Here is a 25,876-nt window from a genome sequence, read left to right as displayed (position 1 = left end):
AAAAATGAGAACCCAAACAGGAACCTCAGAAGCAAGTTTTACTAAAGATTATAAGAGATGGAAGAATCATAGGAATTGAATACACAGTAGAATAAATGATTACTTCAGTCAAAGAAAAAGGTAAATCTGAAAATATTCTGACATAAAACACTCAGGAAATCAGGGATATTGTGAAAAGAGAAGATACAAAAATAATAAGAAAAAGAATAGAGTAAACCCATGTGTAGAAGGAACGGCAGGGGGGCTGCTTCCCACCACCAGGCTAGCTTAACCCAAAATAATTACGCGGAAACTGTATTCATTTAAACACTGCTTGATCCATTAGTTTTAGCCTCTTATTGGCTAATCCTTATATCTTGCTTTAACCCATATTTAGTAATCTGTGTAGCACCACAAGGACTAACCCATATTTAGTAATCTGTGTAGCACCACATGGTGGGCTTACCGGGAAGGATCTTAACCTGAATCCGACTCAGAAAGAAGAGGCATGGCAACTGCCTATCGTGACTGCCTGTAGTGTCTGCCTTACTGCCTTCTTCCTGGCATTCTGTTCTGTTTACTCCACCTACCTAATTTTCTGTCCTATCAAAGGGCCAAGACAGTTTCTTTATTAACCAATGAAAGCAACACATAGACACTCCTCCATCTCCCATGCCAAGGGCACATAAAATATTTTTGAGAAAATGATTGAAAAGTTTTCTAACCTAAAAAAGGAGATATCTAACTTGGCTCAAGAAGCACACAGAACACCAATCAGGCTGTACAGGAAAAAAAAGTACTCAGCACATAATAACCAAAAGACTAAACATACAGAATGTGTACTATATATGAATTTTATTTCATTAGATCTCTGTGCTTGAAATATATTTGTTTTCAAATTATTAAATATCACCAAACTTATTTTGAATCCACAGAATATCCTCTCATTGCCACAGATGCTGAAAGAGTAATCTAAGAAAGTGGGAAGTTTTTTATAAAATCTCAGTCTAACATGGTCAAAGGCAACAGCATATTGTGATACCCAACATTATTTTGAAATAGTATGGACACTTCCAGCCTTGCATTAGCAGAGAGTCAAACAGCAGAAATAGAGCAATCACCTAAGTGAATCTCAGTTCTACAGACTTTCAGCAAATAGTAGAAAACATATTGGCTAGAATAAAGATGATTGTAGAATAGCAATAGTCTATTAATAGTCTATTAATAGTCTATTAAACTTGCTTTTTAAAATATTTCAGATGCAAAATTTCAGAAGCAATTTTATCCATTAAATACAAATGCAAAAATATTTCAAATATGATATTACAAAAACAAATTAGCAAACAAAAACAAGATTTGGAAATATGTCAGGCAATAGTGGGTGCTTTCTATGAGGTACAGTGTTACTGTTCTCCAGGACAAAGTTCACCACAGGTCAGATATCATTGTTCAGGTGGAAAAGGCCTTGCTTAACTTGCATCTAGCAAAGCACATTAGATTACAGTACATCTTCAGAAGTCTAGAAAATAACTAAACAGAACATATCAATGCATATAAATTAATGCTTCCTCTAAAAACAGAGACTACAGTAAATTGTGGCATTTTGGACTAAGACTTGGAAAGCAAGCTAAGGGTAGAGGCCTGGAAGGTTGCATCTATTATCTCAGTTTTCCAGGATCATCATGCTTGAGACGATGACAGATATTCTTAGGAGCATCACTTGTTTTATGAATTATATTGTACAATAATTTGAAGTCAACCATAGAAAACAAATGAAAGTAATCTATGAAAAGAAAATAAACCATGATATGAATGCAAAGTCAGAAATGAGAACTCTAAAGTCAATTTGGAATGAATAGGAAATGCAACATATATGTCACAAATTAATTTAAAGAAAACAGTGTTCTCTCTATGGATCAAATTCAATTCAAAATCTACAAATTAGATAGGATGGAAAAATATAAGAGGTTGGCTGAAATTTAAAGTGCCAAAACAAGAACACAAATAAATATGTATTAAACAACATGCCCTATGCACTACTAACTTGAATCTATATTATTCTCACCATTTCTTTAGTTTTGTGGTTTTCATCAAGAACTTAAAACAAAACTACAATAGTATCCAGCTATACAAATCCTAAGGGTGATGTAGGTGTGTCTTCTATCTATGTGATGATTTCATTGGTTAATTAATAAAGAAACTGCTTGGCCTAATAGGTTAGAACATAGGTGGGTGGAGTAGACAGAACAGGAAGAAGGAAGTGAGGTAGATAGCTCAGACAATTGCCCCGCCTCTCCTCTCTGGGGCAGACCACCATGCCTATCCTCAGGGAGAGAGATGCGATGAAGCCAGCTGCCAGGTCAGACATGCTGAATCATTCTGGGTAAGACACCATTCATGGTGTTACACAGATTATTAAATATGGGTTAGTCAAGATGTGATTAAGAGGCTGGAAATAATGGGCCAGGCAGTGTTTAAAAGAATACAATTTGTGTGTTGTTATTTTGGGTTTTAAGCTAGCCAGGCAACTGAGAGCAGGGTGGCGGGAAGCTACACAAGGGAATAGTGAAAATTCTCAGTGTAAGCACACCACATAGCTACTGACCCATCGTTCTTTGATGCAGGGCTATTCACAATAAAAACTAAGGAGGATCAGCTTAGGTATCCATCAAGAGATTAATAATGAAAAGATGGTATGAAGATGTAGTACAGTTTCTTTTTTCCACAGAGAAGAATGAAATAATGTTTTTAGGAAAATGAAAACAATGATATCTCATCATATTAAGCAATAACCCAGCTTCCAAAGTCACTAGTTACATATGTACTCTTACTTGTCAACTCCAGATTCTGTTCAGATACCCAAAATTTGTGTGTGTGTGTGTGTGTGTGTGTGTGTGTGTGTGTGTGTGCATAGAGAAAGACAGAAAGGCAGGAAAACAGAAACAGATAGACTGACTACGTAACTAGTCCCAAGAATAATTTTGTAAAGATGAAGGGTAGTGGGAAGGAGTCAGGTAATCAAATCAGATATTGCTTGGTTAGTACTGCAAGCTTTGTGCCACTATGACACTAGCACATTTTTTAGGAAGGTCACCATTGTAGATCTATGTATTTGTAGCTGGATTGATATTTACATTTCTCATTTGGTAGCATGCACAGCTCTTTGCAGTTCAACAAGTGGTAGTGCATTTGGGTGCAGACTCTAGATGAGTACAAACTCAACTTCTTCAATGAGTTGTATAGGTATTGACATCATCACTAGGGCCTTATTACTAGTCTATGAAGAGTAAACAATAGCCTGGATAATTTGGGAGTTACCATTGGGCTCTGTGACCATCAGCTTGCTTAGATATAAACCAAACCTACTGAAAGCTTCATTTGGTGATGAGAGATAGCTCTTTGGGGCTTCATCTCCCGTGTTACTTTGGTGATTTCAATTGCCTTCATATATGTATTTTTAGTGAGCTTCAATTGTATTAGGCTTCCATATGACCCCTTATATGGCCCTTAGTTTCATCTATATTCCCTTTCTTATTCACCTCTTCTCTCTCATTCCTCTTTTGATCTCATTCCTGTCCTCGTACACACATCTAATCCATCCATAAGTATCACTTCTTCTTAAAGAAATCATTCTCTTCCCCCATAGGCCCTTGCTTCTTACCTAACCTCTGTGGTTATATGGATTGCAGTTTTCTTTAACAGGTAACATCGACATATAAATGAAAACACTATATTTGTCTTTCTGAGTCTAAGTTATCTTATCCATGGTAATTGTTTTTCTAGCTCCATCTATTATCCCCGAATCTTATGATTACTTATATATTGGTGGTGGGAATAAAAACTTATAGAGTCACAAGAGAAAACAGAGTGGTCATTCTTCAGGATGCTGGGGATACATCTAACTCAAGGTTTAGCTATACCACTTTTGGACATACACATACAGGGTGCCTCACCCTACTACAGAGGACTTATTCAAGCATGTTCACTTCGGCTCTTTTTATAATAGTCCAAAATTAAAAACAATATAGATGTTTATCAACTGATGACTGGATAAAGCAAATGTATTTACACAGTGGAATATTAACCAGATGCTTAAAAAAGAAATTTTTCTTAAAACTGGCATGGCTGACAGGATAAAAATCAGGAGACCTTGACCCTACACAAAGAACTATAGGCAAATAAGGAATGTAATAAATGGGAGACATAGTCTTCCCTAGGAAGACCCTAGCAATTAGTTATCTAATAAAGATTGTCAGCTTGATACAAAATATAAATAACATTATACAAATTGAGAAGATTATATAAGTCTAAAACAACCTGCAATCCACATTAAAATCAGGAGAGATTAATTTAATATCTTATCAGAATTATTCATAAATTTGTATTAAAATAAAAGAACAAATACTATGTGAAGTATATTTGAAGAAGATTGTCAGAATCACTTAAATTTAAGAATAATCAAAAATATGTGCTTTTGCTGCAGCACAACACTGTGAACTTAAAAACAGACCCCTACCAATGTGCCTAATTTACTTATACTAATACTCCAAATAAATTAATTAACCTTAAAAAAAATCAAGCCAAACAAATGGCTTCAATCAAAATTCTACATTCTTAGTTAAACATAAAATGTGAAATTATTAAATAATAATAAAACTGTAATAAAATTTTAGCATTTAGTTCTAAACAGAGTTCTTACAGGTAATACAGAAACAGAATCTCTTAAAATATTTCTAATCAGACTCTATGCAATGTTTTCTCCTGTACTATAATATTTATCAGAGAAAAAAATTCAAACACTTAAATTACAGAAAATGTTGCAAATAAGAGATATTAAAAAGAAAAGGATTTGTATACATAAAACATTTTCAATTTAAATAATCAAAATTGACAATTAAAAATTTTAAATTAGAAGAGATGTTTTGCCAAAGACTATATATAAAATGGTGAATAATCACATTTTATACGATAAAAATGTGCTAATTAAAACTATAGTAAGATGTCACTAGATTATTGGGAAAATTTTTATTTACAAAGAATTAAGGAGAGCCATGATACAAAGGACTAAATCACTTCTGTAAAAATATACTTGTGTGAAAATACAAAATAGAAAATTCTTTTCTAGATACATAGAGTTTCTTTAAAGAATAAGAAAGTGTTGCCAAGTAACTCCAAAATTTTATTCTAAGACTTAAGGTTGAGAATAGTATATCATACAAAATTCATTTTATTCAGACCCTAACTATAAATTGTACAGGTGTTCATGCTTTAAATAATAAACAGAAAAAAAAAACATTCTCGTGCTATCACCATCAGATATTACTGATCGAAAAAAATAATGAAAATTTAAAATGTCAGGGGGATACACACAGGATGAAACCCTATAGAACTGATGGAACAGGGGACCAAACCGGACTCTCTGAATGTGGCTGACGGTGGAGGAGGACTGAGAAACCAAGGACAATGGCGATGAGCTTGAACTCTACAGCATGGACGGACTCACTGTGAGCCTTGTCAGTTTGGTTGCTCACCTTCCTGAACTTTGGGGGAGTTGGGAGGACCTTGGACTTAACATAGTGAAGGGAACCCTGATGGCTCTTTGGCTTGGAGAGGAAGGGAGTGGGGGTATAGGTGGGAGGGAGGGGAAGGAAGGGGGAGGAGGAGGGGAGCAGATGGAAATTTTTAATAAAAAATGAGAAAAAAAACTCTGTGGAGTAAGAATCCTATCAATTCAGAGTTTTTATTCCAATCTCAACCGTATTATTATTTTTTAAATAAAATTTTGATTTACCATTCAAGTGCTAACAATATACACATTTTTCAGTATAAAGTACATGCCTATCAGTTTATTTATATCCTTGTGTATTTTTCACCACTATAAAAACTTAGAGTATTTAAAGTATTCTCTGAATAAACACCATATTTATTTACATTTCCAGCTCTTGCATTCATTACTTAGCCATTGTTTTGCATAAAACTGTGAATATTAAATTTTAAAGTATTTCAAAACTGTCTGATACTTAAATTGATATTTGTTAAATTTCATAAATGAATACAACAAAATAATCATCTTTATTGGACTAAAATTCAAAAGAAAGTGGGATGGGCTTTCACTTATTTGTCTTTTCACTATTTAGCAGTGACTCATAATCTGCAGGGTAAAAGTCTTATGGTTTTCAAAACTTTTTTTTCTTTTAAATTTTCATTATTTCTCTGAAAGTTTTATACAATGACAGTGTGTTTTGGTCTGATTCACCCCTTCTTCCAGCTCTTCCCTAATCCACCCTACATTGATGGGGAACTTCAGCCTATCATATTCCATTTAGGGTGTGTCTCCCTGGGGTCACAGAAAAACAGATAAAACATCCAGGTGCCCTTGCCTCTGCCCTTTTGTTTCCTGCTCTCCTGGATCGCTGGAACCCTGCTTTTGTAAGTTTCCTCTCTTCTGTTTATTAAAGCTGAATATTTTATATTAAGCTAGTCTGGTTAATTCTAACTACTGATCGACCACGCCCCTTCACTACATTCCCTAGCCACTCATGTTTGTGTCCTTTTTAAGAAAATAAAATAAACATCCAGAACAATGAGTACTGTCAACACATTCTTGGCTGTGTGGTATTCCACTAGAGTTGTAAAAATAGGCAAGTGCAATTACCCTATAACAAGGCAACAGTAGCCCTACTTGATTCCAAAGGCCAACACATTAAAACTCCTGTGACAGGAATGGTTATTTCATTTGACTTTTTTGACCAATAAGGTCGCATAAAGCCCAAACACTATAATCTATGGTCGGTGCTCCTGTTTAACACTCCAGAACTTGATAGTAAGTATGACCCAATTGCTAAAGATTTCATGGAAGTGAGGCATAGAACTAGGAGAAATAAAAGTGATGCTGACATAAAGCTTTAGCCGTACTTGTTAGTTTCAGGGTATTTGAAGAAAAGTTACCATAAATCGTACCCAGCTGTGAACACTACTACCTACCGTAGTGACTGGTCAAGCTAGAGTCACCACTGTGTTTTGTTTTGTTTTGTTTTAATTTTGATAATCTTTCTTTTTTCTTTTTTTTTTTTGATTTTTGTTGAGCTCTACATTTTTCTCTGCTCCCCTTCCTGCCTCTCCCCTACCCCCTACAGCCCTCCCCTAAGCTCCCCATGCTCCCAATTTAATGCCTGTTAATTGTTGGTTTCTGTAAAAGTAAAAATGGGTGATGTTCTTTATTATTTCAAAGCCAAAATCCAGGAACCGTTACAATCATCCAAAGTCTAACTACAGTCTCACAATGCAAACCCACATACTGTGGTCAAATGTCCAACATGCTGAAATCGCTTGTGATATGCTGGGCACTAAAGGACAACACACTTCTCCAGCTCTGCCAACTACAGCTGTGAGCTAAGACTGGTTTCATTCCACACCCACTACCGTTCTCAGCAGATGGTTCATGGTTCTGGCACCTCTAAGATCCTGGGCTGTCAGTGCAACTGGGCAGTACTTTCTACAGATGGCTTTCCTAGCCTCTTTTCAGGGACTCTGACCTGGCCACAGAGTGCCCAGCTTCAGCGGCTACACAAATCTGTCAGTCTTGTATCTTGCTTGCCTTCAAAACCAGGTAGGTACGATTATACATTGCCAGAATTTGTTTGCCAGATTGAGATATAGACATTCCTATACATCAATACCCCTCCCACACGTTACATATGCTGTGTGGTGATCTTGAAAAATACTGTCCTGCAGATTTTACTCGGTGACACTGATCTCTTATTAATCACACCCGTTTTTTAGTCCCATCTGACCAGAATCTATTTGCCTCAGTTGTGCTCACTCCTTTGACATTGACAGCTACTTCTTCAGTTCCAACATCATAGTGACCACAGAATTTTAGTCAAAATATCACAAGGGTAGACCTTAAATCATTTCTTATGTTCTAGTCCCAATATTAAACTCATGAGTCAGACCTCCATTGTCACTGTTATTTATATAATTGTATTATGTTCAGAGATCTAAAACCACAACAAGAGATTATTAAGCTCTGACTACTCATAGGCATTTCCTACTCGATGCTCTAATATCCTCCTTCAAATTAGACCAAGGTACAGCCGGGCCGTGGTGGCGCACGCCTTTAATCCCAGCACTCGGGAGGCAGAGGCAGGCGGATCTCTGTGAGTTCGAGACCAGCCTGGTCTACAAGAGCTAGTTCCAGGACAGGCTCTAAAGCTGCAGAGAAACTCTGTCTCGAAAAACCAAAAAAAAAAAAAAAAAAAAAAGAAAGAAAGAAAGAAAGAAAGAAAGAAAGAAAGAAAGAAAGAAAGAAAGAAAGAAAGAAAGAAAGAAAGAAACCTAAGCTAAAATAGATCAAGGTACAAAGGCTCACATGGTCGCCATTATACCACCAAAACCGCTTTTCTGGTAACAATTTCTGTTCTAGTTTCTTTTCTGTGGGTTGATGAAATATTCGAACCAGAACAACACAGTGAAAATATTTTAGGTCTAGGCAAAACTTACTTATTTGGTGTACACTTCCAGATCAGAATTAAGCATTAAGGCTCAAGATGAGATTTCATGGAAGAAACCATGAAAAATCCTGCTTGCAGACTTACTCTGACTAACAGGATAATGCTTATGTAGCTTCTCATATTCCAAGATCATCTGCCTAGGTATGATTCATAGGGAGCTGGGTCTTCTTATATGAATTATCAGTCAAGAAAACATTCCACAGTCATGCCAACAAGAATTTTGCAGCTCTGTCGTCCTAGTTGACTCTACAGTAAATCGATTTGACCATAAGAGCCAAACAAATCATTTAGTATCCACCAACAAGATGACACTCTGAGGCTACCTTTCTAGAAATAACTTTACCCCAAAGGCTGAAAGTCCAGTCAGGTACAACTCTCCCTAATTCAAACTCCAAACACAAATTTATGTTGTGCTTCAGATTAAGGTTTGTACGAGCCCATACTCATGTTCCTTCAATTAGATAAAATGCCTTAAATTACTCAAGTAAATGATTTTGAGCATAATTGAACATTTACTATAAAAATATTATAATTCATGCAGGTGAGTATTAAAGTGGAGAAGTTGTTCTATGTAATTTAAGGGGAAGCAGTACGATGGTGCCATGCTCCCAAGAGGCTTCACTTTAGGAAACTCTGTGATGAACTACCCTGAAGCCCCCTGAGCCCAATGCTTTAAGTTTTCATTGGTGATAGCTTTTGGTGTTAAACTCCAATTTGTGTCTTCATTCCTTCCCTGGGGAGAAGTGTGACTGAAAGTTACACTCCATTTTAAAGTGAACTCAGGGAGAAGAGTTATGGTGAATGTCAGGGTTAAGTACACTGCCTTGAAAACTATTGAAAAAGGCATTTATGCAAAGTCATAAACACTATGTAAACAATAATGGAATGATTTTTTTCCTTATCATATACTATTTGGGCAAAATGATATTGAAAAATGTCATTGTTTAAAGAAAATATTCCACCTCAATATTCAGTGAAAATATTTGAGAGTTAAATGGGAGTAAACACGTTTTCAGATAGTGGAATAATAACAGCGACCTAAAAGGATTAAAAAGGAACAAATTCCCAGCAAGAATAATGTCCTTCCATTTTTGCCAGAGTGTAAAGTCTCATATTTTAGGGGACATTGACTACAGCCCTTACGAGGTCCTAGTCTCAGATGTGAGGGCAAACTATAAACAAAGTAGCTCACTGGTCCTATTTAAAAGCTTAAGAGCTGGACATAAAAATATAGGCTATTTCCACGTCAATTAAAAATTTTATAAAATTCAAGCCGGGCGGCGGTGGCGCACGCCTTTAATCCCAGCACTCGGGAGGCAGAAACAGGCGGATCTCTGTGAGTTCGAGGCCAGCCTGGTCTACAAGAGCTAGTTCCAGGACAGGCTCCAAAGCTACAGAGAAACCCTGTCTCGAAAAACCAAAAAAAAAATAAATAAATAAATAAATAAAAAAAATAAAAACTTTATAAAATTCAAAAAAATATATGGAACTTGCAGGATTAACCAGTACTTTCTGACATGGCATTGAACAATATTAGGCTATAGAGATATGGTGATATAACTTATATTCAAGATTTTCATAATCAAAATTTATGAATTATCTTGGTTCAACAAGACTTTAGACAAGAATCCTAAAATAGACACTGAATTTGTTGTCTAGTAAATACCTATAAAGTGACATAAGATGCTGAAATATAAATGTTAACTTATTTACCACAGAACAAATATCTTTAAAAGGGTTTGTTTGCCCTTTCAAGTGCAAAAGGAACATTTATAAAATTAACCTAAAATAAATTGCCTACATAAATTTAAAATGTGAAATACAAAATATAAATTGCCCATAAATAATTACTTTGGTACCTTGGATAGCAAAAACATATTTAACAGATAAGTTATAAATAGAAATCATGAATGAAAAAAGTGATAAATAAAAACAATAATTTATCAGATGGAAAAATAGCCTTTATACAAGTATTAATCAAAAAATTTACCCAGGGTTTTTACTAACATTTTATGCTTCAATTATATCAAAGCAAAAAAACTATGAAGGAGAAGAAATATTTGAACAGATAAAACTAAAGAGGCAAGAAACACATAAAAATCATAGTTCATTTCTGACCAGAAGATTTCAAATCCTAACTTGAATTTATCTGGATTTCTAAAAGAGCAGAACTTATACTGCTTTTCATGGTGGATTCGTGCTTTTATAACTGTACTGAATTGTTGTTTAGAATTTAAAATAATAGAATTAAAAGATGTATAAGATTTTATGACTACATTTGAAAAAATAGTTGGAAGCCTCCTAAAATATTAAGCATATGTTTGATATGTTTCCTATTCTTTTATCAATAATTACAGGGTAAAATGGAAATATTTTGACAATAATTAAATATTTATGAAGTTTAATTGCTGGAAGATAGGAGTTCTAGGAAACATCTCTGTACTAGATACTCTCTACTAGTTGAAAATTCAGTGGTAAACAATATTATATCTTTGAAACCATCTCTCAATCCCAAACCAGAAAAGTACAAAAAAAGTCTTTATACTGTAGAATAATGAGAGGATGCATTCCTGCCATACAATGTAACTAAAATGTAATTATTAGGAAATATCATACAAGTTAATATTTATAATATTTATAAACAAAATTTCCTTAAATATTATTAAGCTTCAGAAAGTCAAGAAAGTGCTAAATTCTTTTCTAAGATAGAGATGAAAGTAAAATGTGATTCTGAAATGGACATAATCTGCACAAAGATTATTACTAAACAGTTAGTGATGTGAAAGAGAGCATAAAGAGTAGATGACAGTAACGTGCATCAAGGAAAGTGTCCTTACTAACCTATCCCTGCTGTTGTGACATAAGAGATTTCCTCTTTGGCTGAAAATTTTCCTTAATGTACTTAGGAGTGATGGGATTCACTGTGGTGGTTAGTTTTGACTGTAAAGATCATAGGATCGGGTATGACTGTATTCTCAAGGGTCAAAACAAACTCATGACGAAAGAATGAGGAAGAAATCCATTCATGTAGACTGGGTCAGAAAGCAGGCAGGTATTAATATCTGATAAAATAGACATCAAGCTAAGATAAGTATGTATACACGACTGTGAAGGAACATACTGACTGTGATAGCTACTTTTCAGTCCGATAAGAGATTACCTGGATTATGTTAAATGAGTTGGGAAGATTCACAATAAAATTAGGCAGCATTCCAGATGATAACTGATAGTGAAGGGAAAATTAGTTTTCTCCAGTGGAGTATCACGGAATATACAAACTATTCTTAAAGGCAATCTCCATGACCAGCAGCAGAGAGCCAATACAAAATGAACTCAGTGGTATTTTGGAAGATTTTGTCTCATAATGCTATGTCTGGACATTTTTTTAAACTTACAAATATTTGTGTTTATATTGCAGTCTCATGTTCTGTTTCTATGGGTTTTCAGGGTGTATGAATATGTTTTTCTCTGTGTCTGTATGTGTTTTTTGTGCTTCTCCTTTGTTTTTGTTTTTGTTTTTTTTTTTTGGTTTTGTCCTATTCTGTTCTTTACTTTCTTTGATTTATTTTATTATTTGATACTTGTTTGCTTTTTCTGAGAGCAAGAAAAGAAGGGTGTAAGTTAGGTTCAGAGGGCATGTGGGAGGATCTGGATCTGGGAGAAATAAATGGAGGGAAAATTATCATCAATACTTTGCATGAAATAAATTTATTTTCAAGTTAAAATATAAACAAACAAATAAAAACTATATAAGATCAGAAAAACTAGCTCAATAAAATTCTTAGGCTTTGAATTATTAATTTATCAAATATTCTCATTTTAGTAGCTAGCCTAATATATTGAGATAAGGTATTTTTTTCTCATATGATAGAGAAATCCTAAGATTTATATAACATATATTTCTTTTGACCTTTAATAATATTCCATAAGAAAATACTCACAAAACTTAAATTTAATCCCCCTCATTAAAGTAAACACTAAATTATAGAATAACTCTGTGCCAATAATGTTCCAAAAACAAGTTACTATCAAACATAGTGCCACAAGGTATATTTCCTCAATTACACACTGAAATTCTTACAACATTAAGAAAAACTAAAGAATTTTGTTAAGAAAGTAAATAAAAGAAGAGTCATTAATCCATTCTTCCAGTAGATAAATTACAGGGGCAAATTAAAAATCCCAAAACTCTTCACTGGGGAACCTGCCCACTGGCAAATCCTCTAGCTACAAAAAGTATTTTTATGGTATGACATTAGAAAGCCACAATGACTGTGAGGGCTTTTTAATGACCAAGGTTCAGGCCTTCACAACAAAGAGAAAGGTAAGGATGCCTAGAAAACATAGGGCTTGAACATTTACCTGTATTGTTTTTAAAATTCTTTATTTTTTATAGAAAATTTCCATTTCCTCCCCTCCTCCTCCCCCTTCCCTCTCCTCCCTTCTACCCATACCCCCACTCCCTCCCTCTCCAAGCCAAAGAGCCATCAGGGTTCCCTTCACTATGTTAAGTCCAAGGTCCTCCCAGCTCCCCCTAAGTCCAGGAAGGTGAGCAACCAAACTGACAAGGCTCACAGTGAGCCCGTCCATGCTGTAGAGTTCATGTTCATTGCCGTTGTCCTTGGTTTCTCAGTCCTCCTCCACTGTCAGCCACATTCAGAGAGTCCGGTTTGGTCCCCTGTTCCATCAGTCCCATTCCAACTGGACTTGGTGGTCTCCCGTTAGATCTGTCCCACCGTCTCAATGGGTAAACGCACTCCTCACGGTCCTGACTTCCTTGCTCATGATCTCCCTCCTTTTGCTCCTCATCAGGACCTTGGGAGCTCAATCCGGTGCTCCTATGTGGGGCTCTGTCATTTTCTCCATCCAACGCTAGGTGAAGGTTCTATGGTGATATGCAAGATATTCATGTATTAGAGTACTACTCGGCGGTAAAAAACAATGACATCTTGAATTTTGCATGCAAATGGATGGAAATAGAAAACACCATCCTGATTGAGGTAACCCAGGCCCAAAAAGATGAACATGGGATGTACTCACTCATAATTGGTTTCTAGCCATAAATAAAGGACATCGAGCCTATAATTCGTAAAAAATCCTAGAGAAGCTAAATAAGAAGGTGAATCCAAAGAAAAACATATAGTTATCCTCCTGGATTTTGGAAGTAGACAAGATTGCAGTTCAAAAAATGGGAACTTGGGGGGGGGGATAGGGTAAGGGGGGATGGGGAGAGAAAAGTGTGAAGTGGAGGATGGGAAGAGCTTGGGGGAATAGGATGGTTGGGATATAGGAAGGGTGGATATGGGAACAAGGAATCATATATCTTAATTAAGGGATCCATTCTAGGGTTGGCAGAGACTTGACTCTAGAGGGTTTCCCAGGTGTCCAGGAAGATGCCCCTAGCTAGTTTCTTGGGCAGCTGAGGAGAGGGTGCCAGAAATGTCTAGATCCTATTGTCATACTCATGAATATCTTGCATATTACCTGTATTATTATACAACATCTATACAGAAGTATAAGTGTTTAAAATAATTTTTAAACAAATTTTATGTAAATGCTTAAAATTAATATATTATTTTCATATGTCCTTAAATCTTACTGTTTTACTTGGCTAATAATTTAATTAACTCGTACTTCCTTTCTTCACAAAAAAACTTACAGTGAGCCAGGCAGTGGAGGCAGGCGGTTCTCTGAGTTCGAGGCCAGCCTGGTCTACAAGAGCTAGTTCCAGGACAGGCTCTAGAAACTACAGGGAAACCCTGTCTCGAAAAAAAAAAAAAAAAAAAAAAACTTACAGTGTATTCAATGTCATAAACTACTTTCTCCAAAATTCTTTATCAGTACTAATCATGTAAATATTATCAAATCAATTAACTTTAAATTTATTTATGCTAAAATGTTATTGGTTTACGTTGAAAATTTAAGAGTTTCTTCTAATAATATGTTGTAGCACCAAAACCAAGATTGATAAATTATATATCTATAAAAATATAAACATTATTGAAATTTTTGTTTGCAATGCTGATTTTAACTACTGATTTACTAACAATATGGCATTGAACAGGGAGTTAACAGTGTATCTAATGTGAAACACATAAAATATTGAGCACTTTTCTCTTAAATAATTGGAATTGCATAAATTCTTGGTCACTGAAGAAAAATACAGGGGGATAAATATTCTTGCTATGATAATTCCTGCAAAAGACCAATTATGATATTATACATTTGTGGTATACAGCAGCCTCAAGGAAGAAAGATTTAGTTGATTCAGTTGGTCATGTTCTCCTGGTGTCCTCTGTCCCCTGTGGCTTCTATAATGCTTCACTCCCTTTTCTTGTTGTTCCCGGATCTTGTAGGGGAGCACCCAAAAAAAGACCATTAATTTAGCCTCTCTTTCTTCATATTATCTCACTGTGGGGCTCTGTACCTTATCCCAACAGCAGTTGGAGTCAACCTCACTGATGACAACTAGACAAGGCACCAATCTATGAGCAAAATCTCTTCTGAGATTCACATAATCTATTAACTGTAATCCTCTTTACAATCAAAAAACAGATAACATGCTTCCAACATGTAATGGCATAGGGTGTAGATTATCATTTCAAAATGTATGAAATGTAGGGAATGGAGCATAGCTAGTAAATATTGGACCAAAATAAGATTGAAGCTCAGCTTGCAAACTTCAATCTTTGCATCTCCATGTCTGACATCAAAATACACTTTAGTACTCTAACTCTATTCAGCTTTATTGATTGACTGCCACACATTTTTTTCTCTTGGGCTGGTCCACTTCCTGCTAACAGCTCTCCTAGGTAGGTATCCCATGACTCTGACAATTCTAACATCTTGGGGTCCCCAAGACAATCAAGACTTTAACATCACAACTTTATGCAGTGGCCTCTCTAGGCCTCTATTCAGGGAAACCCCTGAAAGTGCTTGGCTTCAGAGACCATTCTTAATCTCAGGATAAAATTACTTTACCCATTTCTTCTATTCTTAACTCCAGAACTATGTGACTGAAGTTGCCAATTTTTGCTGTTTCCTGGGGATGCAACATGGACAACTTGTTCAGTTATGTCTTCATCAACTTCCTGTTTTATATGGTTAGACCAGGTTTCCCTCAATTTCAGAGATCTTTCAGTATCTAATAAGTACTGGAATTAAAGGTGTGCATCACTGTACCCAATTCCAAACTTTTCTTTAGTTCATTTTCTTAAGTTTGAAACTTAGCTGGTTGAGATCTTGCTTGAGGTCACTACTCTCTTTATTCCATTTCTTAATCTGTTTATCCCTTTTAACATAGGATTTAGTTCTATTTCTACTTCCTCTTGCTCCTTTTCTGAATCTGTACAGTTTGTGTTTTTATTTGCTCAGCTTGCTTCTTTTTATTATAAATCTTTAAAAGCATGAAAGCTAGTAACCACATGACAGAGTCTATTCTAGGTTGCTTTGAAATTTCCTCTGCCAACAGAATTAATCTAAAGCTCTTCACTTTAGTCTCAGTCAGACTCTTTGGACAATTGCAAAAAGCAGCCATATTCTTCACCTATCAGAAGAATGATCTTTAGGCAACATACTAAAATTCTCCTCTGAAATCACAGTTCATCAAATGACACTTAGCACCATTGTAGCAGAGTGACAGAACCTGCATAGGTCTGAGAGGTACAGATCATCACAGAGAGTAGAAATGGACCTATGCCCAAATCCCTAATCCAGAAACAAACACTAGTTGATAACTGTGTACTAAGGGAAAACTGATGTTTTCCATGGAGTTTCGCTGTCTATGCAAATCACACTTGAGGGACGACAGAATGCCCTGTAGTAGATGTTCAACACATAACAAACTCAGAAGAATTTTGGACATAATTTGTCTCATAAAGATGTGTGGGGATTTTAAAAGTTATATGTTTAATAACTAGTTAATAATTTCTGGATATATGATATTGGAAATTTTAGTTATATACAATAATTTGAAACAATAAAATATTTTATATATAATCTATTTAATAAGCCACTCAACTCTTTACGTCAAGTATAAGATGCAATCAAGGCTATAGGATCTGGCCTTTTCCGGCTTCTTCTCCTCAGCTGCCCAAGGAACTAGCTGGGGGCATCTCCCTGAAAACCCGGGAACCCCTCTAGAGTCAAGTTTCTTGACAACCCTCAGATGGCCCCCTTAATTAAGATATATGCTTCCCTGCTCCCATATCCACACTTCCTGTATCCCAAGCATCCATTCCTCCAAGCTCCCCCCATTCTCCCCTTCACACTTTTCTCTCCCCATCTTCCCTTGGCCCCGTCTCGCCCCACCATCAAGTTCCCAATTTTTGCCCAGCGATCGTGTCTACTTCCAATATCCAGGAGGATTACTATATGTTTTTCTTTGGGTTCACCTTCTTATTATCTTCTCAAGGATCCCGAATTATAGGCTCGATGTCCCTGGATACCTGGGAACACCTCTAGAGTCAAGTCTCTTAACAACCCTAAGATGGCTCCCTTAATTAGGATATATGCTTCCCTGCTCCCATATCCACCCTTCCTATATCCCAAGCATCCCATTCCCCCAAGCTCTTCCCATCCTCCCCTTCACGCTTTTCTCTCCCCATCTCCCCTTGCCCCCATCCCACTCCACCCCCAAGTTTCCAAATTTTGCCCGGCAATCTTGTCTACGAAAAGGCCAAATCCTATAGCCATACTGATGAATATCTTGCATATCACCATAAAACCTCCACCTGGCAATAGATGAAGAAAATGACTGAGCCCCACATTGGAGCACCGGACTGAGCTCCCAAGGTCCTGATGAGAAGCAGAAGGAGGGAGAACATGAGAAAGAAAGTCAGGACCATGAGGGAACCTTCATCTGGCGATGGATGGAGATAGAGACAGACCCACACATTGGTGCACCGGACTGAGCTCCCAAGACCCAAATGAGGAGCAGAAGGAGGGAGAACTTGAGCAAGGAAGTCTGGACTGTGAGGGGTGCTTCCATCCACTGAGATGGTGGGCCTGATTTGTTCGGAGCTTACCAAGGCCAGCTGGACTGGGACTGAAAAAGCATGGGATAAAACTGGACTCCCTGAACATGCGGACAATGAGGGCTGCTGAGAAGCCAAGGACAATGACACTGGATTTGGATCCTACTACGCATACTGGCTTGGGCGGGGGGAGCTAGCCTGTTTGGATGCTCACCTTCCTGGACCTGGATGGAGGGGGAGGAACTTGGACTTCCCAAAGGGCAGGGAACCCTTATGCTCTTTGGACAGGAGATGGAGGGAGAGTGGAGGGGGGAGGGGGGTAAATGGGAGGCAGGGAGGAGGAGGAAATTTTTAATAAAAAAAAGATGCAATCAAGGCACTGGCTTTGTGGGAGCCTAGTCTGTTTGGATGCTCACCTTCCTAGACCTGGATGGAGCGGGGAGGACCTTGGACTTCCCTCAGGGCAAGATACCATGACAGCTCTTAGGACTGTAGAGGGAGGGGGAGGGAGAATGGGGGGAGGGAAATGAGAGGAGGGGAAGAGGTGGAAATTTTTAATAATAATAAAAAAGAAAAATGGGTTAAATAATATATTAATAAATTATAGAAACACATGATTTATACTAAAGTTCAATATAATATACAATACATATAATGTATATTTAAAGTTGACCTAAATATTGTACAAAATTGTCTAAATGTCCTGATAATCTATTTTACATATAAAACTCATGACTGTGATTGCTTCCAAAGGATATCATTGGCAATATTAGTCAAAATAATTTTATAGTATTTAATAGTAAAATAAAGGCACTAGAGAGATGGAAAAAAATTGAAAATTAAAATAGAGGTAATAAAGAAAACATAAATTGAGGGAATCCTAAAAATGGAAAATCTGGGTAAACAAACAGGAGCCACATGTGCAAGTATAATCAACAGAATTCAAGAGATGGAAGAGAAATCTCAGGAATTGAAGGTATGATAGGGGAAATAGATCCATCATTTAAACAAAACATTAAATCCAACAAAGTCATACTTAAGGTCATGCTCAACCTCCTTAGCAATCATGGAAATGCAAATCAAAACAACTCTGAGATACCATCTTACACTTGTCAGATTGGCTAAAATCAAAAACACCAATGATAGACTTTGCTGAAGAGGATGTGGAGTAAGGGGAACACTCATCCATTGCTGGTGGGAATGCAAACTTGTGCAACCACTTTGGAAAGCAGGGTGGCGGTTTCTCAGGAAATTTGGGTTCAACTTACCCCAGGATCCAGCAATACCACTCTTGGGAATATACCCAAAAGATGCCCTATCATACTACAAAAGCATTTGTTCAATTATATTCATAGCAGCATTATTTGTAATAGCCAGATCCTGGAAACAACCTAGATGCCCCTCAATGGAAGAATGGATAAAGAAAGTGTGGAATATATACGCATTAGAGTACTACTCAGCGGTAAAAAACAATGACATCTTGAATTTTGCATGCAAATGGATGGAAATAGAAAACACCATTCTGAGTGGGGTAACCTAGACCCAAAAAGATGAATATGGTATGTACTCACTCATATGTGGATTCTAGCCATAAATAAATGATATTGAGTCTATAACTTGTGATCCTAGAGAAGCTAAATAAGAAGGTAAACCCAAAGAAAAACATATAATTATCCTCCTGGATATTGGAAGTAGACAAGTTTGCCAGGCAAAAAATGGGAACTTGGGGGTGGGGGTAGGGTGGGTGTAAGGTAAGATGGGGAGAGAAAAGTGAGAAGAGGAGGATAGGGAGAGCTTGAGAAATGGGACAGTTGGGATGGAGGAAGGGTGGATATGGGAGCAGGGAAGTAGATATCTTAATTAAGGGAGCCATTTTAGGGCTGGCAAGAGATTTGACTCTAGAGGGGTTCCCGGATGTCCAAGGAGATGTCCCCAGCTAGTTCCTTGGGCAGCTGAGGAGAGGGAGCCTGAACTGGCCCTTTACTATAGCCATACTAATACTTGAACGGTTTCCTCCTATTTGATTGTTTTGTTTTTCCCTTGGCTTTCTTTAAGAAAATTATTAATTTCTTCCAATTTTTATTAATCCTTTCTTCCATTTTAAGGAGTTTTTTAATTTCCTCTTGAATTGTCTCTATCATCTTTATAAAGTTATTTTTATTTTTAAGTTTTTTTCCCCCTTCTGCTTCTTCTGGGTTGGGATGTTCAGGTCTTCCTGTTGGAGAACTAGGTTCTAATGGGGCATATTGCCCTTTAGGTTCTTGAATATATTCTTACATTGGCATCTACCCATTTCTTCCTCCAATTGGTGAAATCAGTGTCTTTTCCTTTTGTTCTCAATGTTACAGTCGGTATCTGTGTCTCAGGTATCCTCTCTTGGACTGATTGGCATAGTCACTGTCTGTGTCTCAGAAAGCCACTTTTGTCTGCTCTTTGTAGTTACCGTCTGTGTTTCATGGAGTCACTGGAGACTCGGGTGATTTGTGGGTTTGGTGGTAGAGTGAGACTTGAAGATTACAGGGTATGATAGGGGATGTTTGGCATTTCCCCCGGAGAAAACTTCACCACTTTCCAGCTACTGAGTCTGAGGCATGTGGCACAGGTGATGGGGTTTTACCTTAGGTTCTAGGGCCTCGAGATTAGGCTGTCTAGCAGGGAGACCAGTCACTCAGCTCTTGTTCTACTCTGTACAGTTGCAGTCTGTGTCTGAGGGATCTACTGTGGTCTCAAGATTCAAGTTTTTCTGTGTAAGCATAGGTATTCAATTATTTGAGTAAATCTCAATATATTAATGTGAGAAAATCAAAGAGCCCTTAAATGGTTAATGAATATGTTTTATGCTTCATTCAAATTGGAATAATTGTTAATTTAATTGTCCAGTCCAAACTTTGCTATTAACACTTTGCAGTAAACACTAAATTCTGATTGTTGTCATTAAGAAACATCTTCTATGTTTGTGGTGATCCTACAATTTGTCATTTAATAAATTATTTTTTGTACTACCTAGCAGTCTTTAAATATTAGCGGCATAGTTGTATCTCTGGGAATATTTACTTATTATTTCTTACTAACATATTCTTCCCCATTATAACACCTTGCCTCATTTTCTCAATTCTTAATATTTTATATTTTAAATTGGATTTTTCCCTGGTTGTCTTATTTTTATGTGTATCATAAGCCCAGTCATCTCATAATTCTTACTGTATGATTTATTTCTTTATATTTACCATGATATATAATTTCTGTTTGTCCTCTTCACTTCCTTTGTTTCTGCATCATTCATGATAGTCTGTAATAGATCTGTTACCTAGCCCATTTGTATCTGAAAGGATATTATAGGAAGCTTCTGAAGTAATAAACTTCCATATGAAAGCCTTGCAAAGACATATTTTCTTATTTCATAAGTAGAAAAGGAAGTATGTGGAAGGGCAACTAATGTTAAAATTAATGTTTAAAATGTTAAAATAATGTTTAACATTATGCCACATAGAACCATGTTCCTGGGTTTAATTTCTCTTACTTGCTGCATGTTGTAGTAAATGTCATTTAACTTCTCTGAGATTTCATTCATTCCTCTACAACTGAAATCATAAAAGTATCCATAACATAAGGCATCTGTTAGGACTGTAGTGGGAGATAATATGTTAAACACTTTATTTGGAGCCTGGAGACTAGAAAGTACTAACATGTTGGATATGATAACGAGTGTTTCTATTGATGTGTACCCTTAGGTATTAACAATATCTGTGGAAATGATGATTTCAAAGATAATTACTACACTATAAGCACTGGCCTATTAAGAAGTCCTTGGTGCTAAACACATATTTGTGCATTACATATTACATTTCCCATATTATTCAGGAAATTAAAGAATACTGTGGAAATACCTGTGACTGGATGGCCTTATACAGTCATCTACTGTCTTTTGCATGGTTTCTTCCTTTTCTTAGACACAGTTTTTCTTTAATTCTACATATTAAATTTTATTAAGCAGTGATTAGAGACACATATTTTTCACACCCTTCATATCCTACAGCTAGATTAATTTATGAATCCTGTCTGTGCTGAAAGTCTTACCACAGCACCTGAGGATCTTCTTCCTGAAGATTTGCTTTTCATCTTCCCAGGAGGCCTGTTTTTCATTTACTTCATAGCTATGTGGTGATACTTTCTTTAAAAAGAGCATAGAAGATCTGTAGTTATCAACAAGCAGTATACGCAAAGAAATGTGTATATTTCATATATTCCTTTAGTGTTTTCTCCTCAAGTAGTCCATGGCATTTCATGTCAGTCCATATTAAAGTATTTCTCACCACAATTGAAAATCAGTTTTTTTTTTTAGTAATCTAGATAGGAGAGAAAGGATAACGCTGTAAATGTTTGTGAGAGGTTTGATCCATGTAAGAAAAAATATTACTAATTCTGGTAAAACATTATTAAAGACTATAGTATATAAAGTATGAGAGTAGGATTGTAAAAGTCAGAATACTATTTAAAATGATAAGTTAATCATTAATAAACCTTTTTATTCTCAAGACTTCATAAGGAGCTGGGTTTCTGTGTATTCATGCAGATGGGTATGCCTGTGAAGTGCACATGTATACAAATGTTTGTATGTGTACTGTCACTTTTAAACTTACTTTCATGTACTTATTAATATAAAGAGTGATGTGAAGTTTTGAACATACACAAATAATAATTTATACGAGAACTAATACACCATTTTATATGTCAAATAGCGGCTCTAAATAGCCTCCTTAATTTTGTCATCATCAATTAATTTTCATCATTTCTCTTACTTCTACCTTTCTTCTCCCAGTTACTCTCGTCCTCTGCCTACCCTTCTCTTTCTCCGTTTCTCTCTAATCTTGACAAGGATGGGAGAAACAATGCAATCCTATTCCTGGAACATATATTCTCTTTTAAAATTGAAACAAAATGGGCCATTACATATTACTAATCATTTCCATGGTCTTTATTTTGTAAAGACATGTTTATTTTCTCATTTCTGAACATTTACATTAGTTGATAATTTTATATTTTCTTACTACATTTTTGACGGTGCAATGTATTGAGTTATGTCTCTCTCACATTTATACATTGAGTTATTACCCTTACTAGTCTGCATGCCTTTGTACAGTTAGACTCTTTACATAGGTAACTAAGGTGGAATAATTAGAATTAGTTTTCATTCAATATGAAAACCTCTCATAAAGGAAAGATTAAGTCACAGACAGAGTTATAAAAAGGTCTGCACAGGATAATGGGATCATTTGCAAATGAGAAAGTGAGTGAGAGAGAGAGGGGGGTACAGGGGTACTGAGAGGAGTAACTGGAAGGGGAGGGAAGCTTAAGAAGTAAAGGGAGAGTAGAGTAGGGGAATGGGAAAGGGAAGACAAAGGAGGAAGGATGGTAATCAGGAGGAAGACTAAATGAGAAAAAAGAGTTAGAGGGTGAGAAGTGAAGAAAGAGAGAGAAACAGAGTTAAAGAAAGGAGGAGAGAGGGGCCTACATTAAAAGAAAATAAACCTTTTTTGCCAGCAATTCAATCTGGACATCTGGTTGCTGGAACTTAGAGACTATAAATCAATTTTTTAAGCCACTCAGTTTGGGGTAATTTTTATTGTAGTCTTAAATCATGAAGTAAAGCTGTTATTGTGTGATTCTCCACACACACCCCCACCAAAGCAGAGAGATGATAGCAAATATGTACTCACTACTGACGGAGTACTGGTGACACCATGAAGGAGTGATTCACCAGAATACCACTTGGTGAAGAAAAATTTTATTAGGATTACTTACATGATAGGTAGGAAATTACAGAGATATGCTGATACAAACTTGGCTATATGACCAAAAAGTTTACCTCAGTATTAATGATGGCCCTCTCACCCCTAGACCTTCTGCTCAACTTGGAAGCAGCTCAGCTGATTGAATACTCTCTCCCCTGCAGTCATTGCTCGTTATAAACTCTCACGGAATATTTTTGTGAATCTTGAAATTATTAGGAATTTCCTGAGACTTGTGAGTTATCTACTTTACGACATTTGTGAATTTCTTTAATTCATGAGTTTTAAGGAACAAGCATCCTTATAAGAAAAAAAATCAGTTTAGACAAAATTGCTACACAACAAAATTTGGTACATGTTTTTGTTCTTATATTTGATTGAAGTGCCTCCATAATGTTTGATAAGCAGAAAAATTTGCATTATAAAAATATTCATAAATGAGTAGGCCTCTATAACCATATTACTTCCAAGAATGAAAGCATTATTTATCCAAAAATTTCTTTATTCTTCATTTAATTAATAAATGCCAACAAATACATAAAGCTTTCTTTTTCTATTAGTATTCATGTTAATTAGTTCTACAATGGTAGACTGATGTGAAATTCTCTTGTATGCTGTGAATACCATTGGTTAATAAACAGCTGTATTGGGTCTATTGTGCTGTGGAATGGGGCAATATAGGAATTCCAAGTGAATAGAGGAAGAGGGAGTAGGCAAAATCAAGAAGAAGCCATGTAGTGCTGCAGGAGACAGATGCTGGACACCAGATGGAACCTTACCAGTAGGCCAGAACCATGTGGTGATACACAGATTAACAGAAATGGTTAAGATATAAGAGGTAGCAAGAAATATATGGAAAGTAATAGGCCAGGCAGTATTTTAATTAATACAGTTTCTGTGTGATCATTTTGGGTCTGGGTGGCTGGGAATGAACAAGCAGCTATAATAAACTTCAATAGACACTGATAAAGAGGATTTCAAAGATTGAGTCACAGTCTCAGCAGTCTCATTACTGTGGGTAAGAACTCAATCTGTTCTAACTCCCATCAACCATTGTTAGGTATGACTAGTTTCTATTTCAGTCAATGATAGTCTATTCATTTTAGTTAAATGTTTTATAGTGGTAGAATATATTTTGAAATTTTATTTTTCTGTCATATATGTGAGGTAGTGGATATTTCAAATGCTTTTGATTCATTAATTTTATTTCCTATGTTCTTAGTTCAATACATTTAAGCATGTATTTGTCTTTCAATGGACAACTAATATTGTATTTATTATAATAAAGTATGTGCTATTTATTACCTACAGTATTATTTGTATTTGGTTTACATTAAAAATTTATCATAATCCTTTTATTAATTATGTTTTTGATAAGATGATACATATATTAAAATATTTTGAAAATACATTTTTGTTATCTTTCAGTGAAAAATATTTGTCTTTACTATCTAATGAGCTTTTTTATAATTAACCCTCTTCACAATTTCACAGGAGATCTTTTTTTACTATAAACTCATGAAATTACTTTATGATATTATTTTTGTAGAATTTTAATATTTAATATATTAACCATTAAAATTAGATTTATCTATTTACTTATTTTTTCCTTTTCACTTTGTAACCTCTAGTAATCATGATCTTATTTTCTTCTTTTATGAAGTTTCCATGTATGAATGAGAACATAAAGCATTGTTATTTTATATTAGTTTTTACTTATTGTGTAAATTCGGCCCTAGTTTGTCTTAATTTATCTGGCTCATTTCTTCTTTAGGTATTAGAATATGAGTTATACTTGTTAAACTTTTTGGCTATGTAAGCTTTCAGGGCTTATTTATTTTTTCTTATTTATGATCTCTTGGTTCTTTAAGATATAAACTAGATTTTTCTCTATTTAATCACATTCTACTTTAGTATTCTCTTTAGTTCTGTCCTATCTAATGCTAAGTCTATGTGCTGAATTCTTTATTTCCACCATGATCCTCTTCAACTCTAGATTTGAACTTCCTCTTGCCAGACCAGTCATTGCAGTTCCTAGGATCAACAGCTGGTTCTAATTGTGACCAGTCATTGTAGTTCCTAGGATCAACAGCTGGTTCTCATTGTGACCAGTCATTGTAGTTCCTAGGATTAACAGCTGGTTCTCATTGTGACCAGTCATTGTAGTTCCTAGGATTAAAGCTGGTTCTAATTGTGACCAGTCATTGTAGTTCCTAGGATTAAAGCTGGTTCTAATTGTGACCAGTCATTGTAGTTCCTAGGATTAACAGCTGGTTCTAACTGTGACCAGTCATTGTAGTTCCTAGGATTAACAGCTGGTTCTAACTGTGACCAGTCATTGTAGTTCCTAGGATTAACAGCTGGTTCTAACTGTGACCAGTCATTGTAGTTCCTAGGATTAACAGCTGGTTCTAATTGTGACCAGTCATTGTAGTTCCTAGGATTAAAGCTGGTTCTCATTGTGACCAGTCATTGTAGTTCCTAGGATTAACAGCTGGTTCTCATTGTGACAAGTCATTGTAGTTCCTAGGAATAACAGCTGGTTCTAATTGTGACCAGTCATTGTAGTTCCTAGGATTAAAGCTGGTTCTAATTGTGACCAGTCATTGTAGTTCCTAGG

Source organism: Arvicola amphibius, chromosome 2 (genome assembly GCF_903992535.2).
Source record: "Arvicola amphibius chromosome 2, mArvAmp1.2, whole genome shotgun sequence".
In the NCBI taxonomy this organism is placed as follows: Eukaryota; Metazoa; Chordata; class Mammalia; order Rodentia; family Cricetidae; genus Arvicola; species Arvicola amphibius.
Note: the sequence above shows the minus strand (reverse complement) of the source record.